Source organism: Macadamia integrifolia, unplaced genomic scaffold, assembly GCF_013358625.1.
Source record: "Macadamia integrifolia cultivar HAES 741 unplaced genomic scaffold, SCU_Mint_v3 scaffold864, whole genome shotgun sequence".
NCBI classification, from domain to species: Eukaryota; Viridiplantae; Streptophyta; class Magnoliopsida; order Proteales; family Proteaceae; genus Macadamia; species Macadamia integrifolia.
In genome coordinates, this window is record NW_024870561.1 from 224,521 (window position 1) to 232,684 (window position 8,164).

Sequence of the window (8,164 nt, forward strand, 5' to 3'; positions counted from 1 at the left end):
GGACCGAATCAATCCTACCAGAGCTGTAACCGGCTGAATGTTAATATGTATTTCATTCGCTTTTAGGTGTCTCAGTAGAACAACTTTGTGACAAGTAATTGGTTTGTTTGATTTTCTTTTTGGGGATTGAAACCATATTACCTGCTTTATATTGGCGGATATCATGTTGTGCGCTTGCTCCAGTGCACAATTCAAGCTCGAAGGAGTGTGAGAGTCACCAGAATCATTTGCAACGAGGGACTTCTCAGTCAGTGGCCTCTCGTCGAGAACAGGTGACTGGGATTCGAAGTTTGAGGATAGCCAGGTCGAAGATGTTGAATCCACTCTGAAAGAATCTCTCTCTTTAAATTATGAAGTGGGTTCTATTTTCCTTTTGTCCACCTGAATCCTAAGATTTTTCTTCTAACCTTGTCGTTTTGTTTCAACGAAGAGAGTCTTGTTTCAAGTTAAGTTCCTTGACTGGCAGGAAGCGAGGGCTTTGTTGGGAGGACAAGAATATCAGAGAGAAAATTTTGATGCAGCACTTCTAGTGCTTCAAGGGATCGATATTTGGGGTTTAACACTAAGGATGACAAAAGCTATCATTGCTACATCTCAGCAAAGGAAAGCGCGTCAAAAAGGGGAAAACTTGCAAATGAGTATAATGTCAATGCACTCGGTGATGCGAGAAATTGTCTGCGTGTAACCGCGACCTTCACTTCATCGACTTGAAATCTAGGGTTCCAAATCGCAGATTTTCTGAAATATAAATGAGAACCGAGAGCTCCAATTGCTTTAATGAAGAAGATGATGCGAGAAATTGGCTGCGTGTTAGCTTCATTGAAGATGATGATGGGAGAAATTGGAGAAATTGCAAGTTCTTAGCTTCTTCTCTATTCGGTTCAGCAGGAAAGGTGAAGAGGAAGTGGGTTTGATCGAGAAAGGGGAAGAGGAAGGGGATGGGGAAGAGAGATTTATTTCATTAAGGGTATAATGAGAATTTCATATTTAAGACGATAGTTTAGGCATTATGAGAAAAAATCGATTGATTAAACAGCCATTTCAAATGGTAGGGGATGTTAGATAGAATCTTTTTATTTGGAGGGAGGTGAGTGATATTTTTGGAAATGTGTAGGATCAAGTTAATATTTTGACACAGTTCAAGGGAGGGGAATGATAAAACCTCCTTTAGAAATGAACAAAATGATTTTAAGGGCAAATGTGTCCTAAATAAAAACATTAGGATCTAGGAAACTTAGCGAACATCAAGCACGGTATAAAACATGATATATATATTGTTTTAGGATTTTTTTAAGAAGATGAAGTATTTTTAAAGTAGTTTTCATATGAAAAATTCTTTTTCACCCTTATTTAAATATAAATCAAAATAATACTAAAAAATAAAAAATCATATTTACCCTTGATGTGTGGGAGGGTTCTAGACCAGTGTGTATGTATTCGATTTTAAAACATTATAGAAAAGGGATTTAGGAGACATATATCTTATCAAAAAAAAAAAAAATGATATGGGAGATATAAGAACATTATCTGAAAGAGGAGATGAAAGGCTTCTTGAAGCAATTTTTTTATTTAAATTCTCGTCGAAGGGGTTTAGATATGCAAAATTGAGGGTCAAAATCCGGATTTTTGGGCCCAAATCCAGGCTACACGGCGTGGGTCAGCATTGACGGACTGGGTTGGCCAATGCAGGCTAGGCTCGTCAGGCCTGTACAGGGGCCGGTGAGGGCCAAGCTCGGATGTGCTTAGTGCTGCTACGTGCACACGCGTAGCCTGTCATATAGCTACGAGTGTGGCAGCCCTTGTGCCATCTGATATGACTTTTTTATTATTTTTTAAAAGTCTGGTGTTAAAACATTAATATCTTTTTAACCCCAAGGCCGATTGCAATATACCAGATATCTTTGCAATTCGTTGAGAATTTTCCATCCATATGGTGATAAAAATCGGATTTTACCAAAAAAGGACCTGAAAATCAAAGAATCCACAAAATGATGCTTCATGTCCATTAAGATCCAAGTGATATTGGGTTTGGAATAAATTTTATGTAATTTTACCTATAAGCTTGAAACAGCCAAATGAAGTCACCCAAAGGGTTTTGGTCCAATCAGATGACTAAAAGTCAGGGAATATATGTCAAGGCTAAAACTATCATTTTGTATTAAATGGTGGTCAACCTTTTGTGGTATTTGAGCGGAATTTTGTGCATAACCTAAACATGATTAAATAAGGCTTCTTAGGAGTTTTAGCTCAAATCGAGAAGGTTTGGACATTAAGAAAATTGGGTAAAATAGTTATTTTGTATTAAATTGTAATTGTCATATTTGGACAAAATTTTACGTACAAGTTCAAAAGTAGTTAAAAAATATCATCCCAAGGATTTTAGCTCTATTTGAAAACGTTGTGATATCAAAATTAAGCTTAAGGATAAAATGATCATCTTCGCCACATGGTCAACATGTGAGTAAAAAATTACAGGAAAAGATTATATACTTTGATAATTATTTAGAATAGAGCTGTCCAATTCCAATCAATCCTCTAAATTTGATTGAGAAATCTGAGTTGGACAGAAAAAAAAAAAAATAGAGGAAAAGATTATATACTTTGACTCTAAATTACTGTTTTTGTTTCTTATTTTATTTTAAAAAAAGATTAAAATTTAGTTTTTATAAAATCACGATAAATGAGATTCCATTTATAGCGACACTTCAAATGAGTACGAGTTATTAAGAGAATATTTATACTAAAATCCTACGTGAGTGGACCCCAACTAATATAATGGGTGAACCGTCCTCGATTGATGAAAGAAAATTTGCTCCAATGTTATTAAAAAATAAAAAGATTCTCTGTCCAAATATCAAGTTTCAATAATCAAAGATAATATCAAGTTTCAAGAACTCTTTTTGTCAATACGTCCACCTGTTCACCTCTCTGATGGTATCTTATCACAATTCAATAGAGTGTGACTGTGAACACATTCAGAAACTGACTGCCCCTACTCCAGCTGCTATGAATTCACCTTATTCAATTCCTATTCATTGGTTCCCCCCCCCCCCCCCCTGTGCTTTTCACCGTTTACTACCTCTTATGGAAGCCAAGGAATAACAACAGATTTTGGCTAAAAAATATCATCCCAAGGTTTTTGGCTCTCTTTGGAAACGTTGTGATATCAAAATTAAGCTTAAGAATAAAATGATCATCTTCACCACATGGTCACCATGTGAGTAAACAATTGTAGGAAAAGATTATATACTTTGATAAGTATTTAGAATAGAGCTGTCCAATTCCAATCAATCCTCTAAATTTGATTGAGAAATCTGAATTGGACAGAAAAAAAAAAATTAGAGGAAAAGATTATATACTTTGACTCTAAATTACTGTTTTTGTTTCTTATTTTATTTTTAAAAAAAGATTAAGATTTAGGTTTTATAAAATCACGATAAATGAGAATCCAATTATAGCGACACTTCAAATGAGTACGAGTTATTAAGAGAATATTTATACTAAAATCCTACGGGAGTAGATCCTAACTAAAATAATGGGTGAACCGTCCTCGACTGATGAAAGAAAATTTGCTCCAATGTTATTAAAAAATGAAAAGATTCTCAGTCCAAATGCAAACAACTACGAAAGATAATATCAAGTTTCAAGAATTCTTTTTGTCAATACGTCCACCTGTTCACCTCTCTGACGGTAGCTTATCACAATTCAATAAGTGTGACTGAAGGGGTTTTTTTTTAATGCTCAGGTCAATATCAAGTTTCTAAAACTCCAAAAATAAACATTTAGATCGAACGGTTTAAAATCAAAGTGGTTTTCATGGACCGAGAATCTTTAATTTAAAAGTAAATAAGATAATAATAAGAAAATCTTTGATATGTGAACAAGTGCAAGGAGCCCAGTTGCCTGCTCAACTAGCAGGGACCTTCCCCCAGCTACGCTTAACGTTTCATATTATTTTTAAGTGCTTCGTTTGGCGTTTTTGGCCATCATTATTGACTTAAACTGACCTTTCCTTGACTTGCTCCTACAAATCTTATCCCACTCTTGACTTGCTCCTATAAATCTTATCCCACTAAACAGAGCAGCTGTGAACACATTCAAAAACTGACTGACTGCCCCTACTCCAGCTGCTATGAATTCTCTTATTCAATTCCTGGTCATTGGTTTCCTCCTCCCCTTGCTTTTCTCCCTTTACTACTTCTTATGGAAGCCAAGGAATACCAAAAGTAACACTTCTAATAGAAGGTTTGCACCCGAAGCGGCCGGGGCATGGCCTATTATCGGCCACCTTCATCTTTTAGGTGGGAAATCCATCCCTCACGTTACATTGGGAGCCATGGCTGACAAGTATGAACCGGCATTAACAGTTCGATTTGGTGTCCATCGTGCATTGGTGGTGAGTAGTTGGGAGGTGGCAAAGGAGTGTTTCACCACAAATGATAGGGCTCTCTCCAACCGACCTGAGGTCATTGCCCTAAAGCTTATGGGCTATAACAATGGCTTGTTTGGATTCACCCATTATGGACCATATTGGCGTGAATTGCGCAAGATAGCTAATCTTGAACTTCTCTCAAATCGACGTCTAGAGACTTTCAAGCATGTTTGAGCCTCGGAGGTTGAAACCTCCATAAAAGAACTGTACCAAATGTGGTCAGACAAGAATAAGTACCTAAGGGTGGATATGAAGAATTGGTTTGAGGACTTGATGCTCAATATTATTGTCCGGATAGTAGCTGGGAAGCGATATTCTGGAACTGATACGGAGGAAAAGCTGAAGTGTGAAGAAGCCATCAGAGAATTCTTTCATTTGATGGGATTATCTGTCATTTCGGATGCAATCCCTTTTCTTGAAGGATTAGACTTGCAGGGATACGAAAAAAAAATGAAGAGGATGGCCAAGAACATGGACTCTATACTCCAAAGATGGCTGGAGGAGCATCAACGAAAGAGATCATCTTCTGCAAGCAGCAACAAGGCCAAGGGTGGTGAACAAGACTTCATGGACGTTATGATATCTACAATGGAAGACACCAAGCTCGGTGATTATGACGCCGATACAGTCATCAAGGCCACTTGCTTAGTGAGTACTAATTTATTTTTTATTTTTTATTTTTAAGAAAAAGAAAACAAATATAATTATTGCCACCAAAGCCAGCCAAGGGAGGAAGACCTAAAAACGAAAAAATAAAAAAATAAAACCAAAACAAAAACAAAACAAATACATCAAAAGCTAGGGAGGGGGGACAAAACGATCAAACAAAGAGTGAATAGAGAATGGTACAACAATGAAACAGGGGGGAATAGATATAGGGGAGATCCGGAGAATGAGCAAGATGCAACTTTCTGATAGGATCTAGGAACATAGCACAAATAGAAAGGATTTTATTTCTAATCTCAAAGATAATAGCATCCCAAATTTGTTGAATAGAGAGAGGAAAGGATGATCATCATTTTTAATTTCTTTCCCGCTTTGATATGATAAATCATTACACTAAAAGCCAATTTACCAAGAAGTATTGTTAAGCTTTTTACTTGTTATTCCTTTTTGGTCTCCTAATATGAATTGGTATTTGCAGAATATGATTCTTGGAGGATCTGACACTATAACTATTACACTAATCTGGGTTCTTTCGCTACTACTTAACAATCGAGATGCCATGAAAAGAGCGCAGGAAGAGTTAGACATGCATGTGGGTAGGGAAAGACAAGTAAAGGAATCAGATATCACTAAATTGAAATATCTCCAAGCCATTGTGAAGGAAGCATTTCGCCTATACCCAGCAGGTCCATTGTCTGGACCACGAGAGGCCATGGAAGAGTGCACCATTGCTGGTTATCATGTACCAGTAGGCACCCGAATAATAACCAATATATGGAAGATTCATCGAGATCCACGTGTATGGTCCCAACCTCATGAATTTCAACCAGAGAGGTTTTTGACGAGCCATGTGGACATTGAAGCTTCGGGTCAGCATTTCGAGTTCATCCCTTTTGGCTCCGGCCGGCGTATGTGTCCAGGGGTTTCTTTTGCTCTTCAGGTTTTGCACTGGACTCTAGCCCATCTACTCCATGGGTTTGAGTTTGAAAACCCTTCAGCTGCACCTGTTGATATGACAGAGAGCCCAGGGCTGAGCAACATGAAGGCTACCCCACTTGAAGTTCTCCTTAGCCCACGCCTTCCATCTAAGCTTTATGAATATTGAGGTATCATACAAATTGTGACTTGAGTTTTCTCTAGCTGATAAACCCACACCCTACCCTAGTCATTTGGTAGACTCCGTCGAGGTGGCTGGTTGGTATTGGATTGAGTCTTGTAATAAAAATAATTTTTTTTTTTTAGGTAATAGTGTTCATGTAAGTTGATCCACAAATTTGTACCACATACAAGTTGAGATTGGATACGATCCTCGTACGATCACTTGGTTATACATAGGGGTACATAATGCCAGTGAGACCTTGGCCACAAAGTGTAACTTGCGACTACAACTAACTACAATATACATAATCAATGCATGAATGCAACATACATATGACAATCACGGCACCGGTACCACCTTGACCATGCCGGATTTTGTCTCACACACACAACTAAACACATGGTGGTCATGGTACCGGTACCACCTCGGCTAAACCGTATCCTATCATGCAATTCCATAACAAGTCATACCAAAATTGTAAAATGACAAATGTAACATTTACATATCATCATTGTATTTGAGCAATTACAATTAAACATGTAATTCTAAGCATGTGAGCAATTTAATAATAATGAACATTCCAGAAATAAACACAGTCCATCCATCACTTGGTATATGTTCGAGTGTGTTAGGCTTTAAGTATGACCAGTGATTGATCAACTCAATTTCGACTTGTGGGTTTGTGTGTGTCACTATGCTAGACACAAAGGGAACCAAACATAAATACGTGTCGGGAACATAGGGAGGGACCCACATGGGTAACCCGCAAAGGATACAGACAAAATCCATCACTGACAGTAATGTCATCGGAAACACCCACCGGAAATAGGGAATTTTCACCAAAAATATTAGTCATGTTCCTGGTGGAACTGAAAGAGAGCTCCTAAGGCTCTGAGGTTCACTGGAAATATGCCACCAAAAGCAGGTCTAGTGTTTCTGGTGGCTTGCTTCCAGTGGTGGTACAAGAGTGTTCAGCCATTTTGGGGTTTTTCGGCTTGGTCCTGATCACCGGGATTTGTTTTATGAAGTTTATAGGGAATGGTCCTAGCATCATTCTAAGCCAATAAAATCCCGATTCCACTAAGCCATTTGAGAGATACGTCGATCGAACAATCGAAACCCTAGTTGGTCATTTGATAATACTTGTTGCCGGAGCTCTCAGGGCTTGGTTCGAGCTCGGCAACAACACCGGGAGGCTAGAATATGCATTCCACGACCTCCACACGATTTGTACAGTAAGATTCCATCCAAACATAGCTTTCTCTAGGTCAAAATGAAGAGAGAGAGTGGTGGAAGGGAGTGTACTTACCTCCAGCAACTATTCCAGTAACTAGGCGGCAACCGACACCTAGGTAATCCTTCTTCCTTCTTCTTCCCCTTCTTCTTCTTCCTTTCTTTCCTCTTTCTCTCCTCCCTTACGTTGGATATAAGAGAAATGAGGAACGAATTCCTCATTTCTTACTTAAGTGTTAATTTTTTGGACCTTAGGGTTTGTCTAGTTGGACCCTAATCAGACTGATCGGGTTATTATGACTTTCAGAGGCCAAGAACCCGACCACTTAGGTCCGAAATGCATTCACATCATGAGGAAAATGTGGGGGATGATTTGGGATCATCCGAGACTGTTTACGACGTGAGTGGTGGGACCCATAGGCATCAACACCTTGACAGCATCCTATTAGGCTCACTGGAAACAGACCATCAGATTCAAGCGCAGTGGATCCAGTGGCTTATTTCCAATGGTCAAGACAGCTTGCTATCTTGACTACTTGCTGTCTAATAGCTGGTCTTGCAAGGGTGATTGCCCTCAACCATGCTCAGGGTCTTTCAGCAACTCCGGTAAGTGCCGTGATTAATATTTAAGGAGTCGGGTCACTTATCGTCTGGGATCGGAAGGTACGAATCCCCTCCAGTTAGACTGGAATGCGATCCATGAACACTTAGGGTCATCACCCCCCTTCAGCAAT

General features: G+C 38.7%; 1 pseudogene; it reads left to right on the plus strand.

Moving 5' to 3' along the window:
- The first annotated feature begins 4,118 nt into the window (after positions 1–4,118).
- On the plus strand, positions 4,119–6,305 carry LOC122070246 (annotated as a pseudogene).
- Positions 6,306–8,164: the final 1,859 nt, after the last annotated feature.